The sequence below is a fragment of the Rhea americana genome, unplaced genomic scaffold (genome assembly GCF_003343005.1).
Source record: "Rhea americana isolate MKP2758 unplaced genomic scaffold, rheAme1 scaffold_452, whole genome shotgun sequence".
NCBI classification, from domain to species: domain Eukaryota; kingdom Metazoa; phylum Chordata; class Aves; order Rheiformes; family Rheidae; genus Rhea; species Rhea americana.
The window spans coordinates 270,699-272,247 of record NW_028186593.1 but is presented as its reverse complement, the minus strand read 5'-3'; the positions used below and the strand labels follow the sequence as shown (position 1 = coordinate 272,247).

The window sequence follows — 1,549 nt, the reverse complement described above, 5'->3', positions numbered from 1 at the left end:
GGTGCCCAGTCCCGGTGCCGGTGCCCAGTCCCGGAGGCGGTGCCCAGTCCCGGTGCTGGTGCCCAGTCCCGGGGCTGGCGCATCCCGCTGCAGGATGCTGCCGCTTGAGTGCGCTGGCCGCGGCGGTAGTTCCCAGCGCGGTCTCTGTGGCGCAATCGGTTAGCGCGTTCGGCTGTTAACCGAAAGGTTGGTGGTTCGAGCCCACCCAGGGACGGTGGCGCCAGCTTTTTAATTTTTTTTTATATGTATTTTTTCATTTAATTGTTCCAAAGGAGTGGGCAAAGGCAGACAAAGAGCGAGGGGAGCTGGAGGCGGAGGCGGCCGGCGCCGGGCTCCCAGTGCGGCGAGCAGGCTGTTCTCTCKTTTCGCAAAGGGCTGTGCAGGGGCTTCGCCGAGCTGGAGGACGGGGGSTGGCTGTCCGGCTGCTCTGTGCTCCCAAGGCCTGGCTCAGCTGGAAGGGAAGAGGCAGGATGGTGCTGTAGCCCACAGCCATGCCTGCCAGCCCGGAGCCTCCCAGGACGCCGCCCTGGGGGCTCCCTGGGACCCCCGGCGAGGGCAGTGGCTCTGCTCCCCGCTGGGCTCACAGCTCTCTCCAGGCAGGTTCTGGGCGAGGTCAGACGTGTGGGGCTGGAGTGGGGCATTTGGGAAACCAGCTGGAAAAGCAAAGAGAAAAGCGTAGTCTGGCAGGGATGGTCTTCACGTCACCTCCGGGAGCTGCCTGAAACGCTCCAACAAACCTCCTGGACTGCAGAAGCACCAGGCTTCGCCCAAATCCAGTTTGGAGATTCCCCTCTGGCTGTTTCTGGCTTTGGCGCTCCTTCTCTCCCCAGTGCACGTGACGTTCCTGCCAAAAAAAATGTGGCCTTTGACTTAATTCCCGCAAGAAAATGTTTAAAAATGGAAAATATGTTAAAAATACAACAGCSATGGGACAGGCTGAGCCGCTGGGGCTCGGTCCCTCAGCGGATAAACAGGCGCTGCGCGGGCTGGAGGTTTTCACTGAAACCAGGCGAGTGCTGTGATGTGCGCTGAGAGCTTTTCCTAACACGTGGATCTCTTTCCCTTTGGCACAACATCMCTCCCCTAACTTAAACATTTAATTCTCTCTCCTCCAAGAGAAGAGAGAGCTGTCGAGCGGGAACAGGGAAGGAAATCCAATACTCTGCAGAGCACGAATCCCTCTTCCATTGCTTTCTGTATAAAAAATGCCCTCGCAGCCACTTGCTGGGCCCCTCTCCTTCCCCTGCCCATGATGCGCTGTGGCTCGCTGTGGTGGAGAGCACTTCCTGAGCCGATGCTTTCCAAAGGGATTTCTCTTCCTGCGAGGAGACTTGCTGTCCCCAGCCCCACCAGGAGTGAGTTCAGCTRTGCATGCACGCACCCAGCTAGGCAACCCACCCCGTGTATCCAGCTGTGCATGCCTGCCCCCAGCTGTGCAACAACCCCATGCAGATGTGAAATGCCCCCTCCAGCTGTGCCATGACCGGCAACCCACCCCGTGTATCCAGCTGTGCATGCCTGCCCCCAGCTGTGCAACAACCCCATGCAG

At 59.4% G+C, this 1,549-nt stretch overlaps 1 non-coding gene across 1 annotated transcript; it reads left to right on the top strand.

Annotated features, from left to right (window-relative positions):
• Positions 1-140: 140 nt before the first annotated feature.
• Positions 141-214, top strand: TRNAN-GUU (transfer RNA asparagine (anticodon GUU)). The gene has a single exon. It is a non-coding gene; the product is annotated as a tRNA-Asn (tRNA).
• Positions 215-1,549: the final 1,335 nt, after the last annotated feature.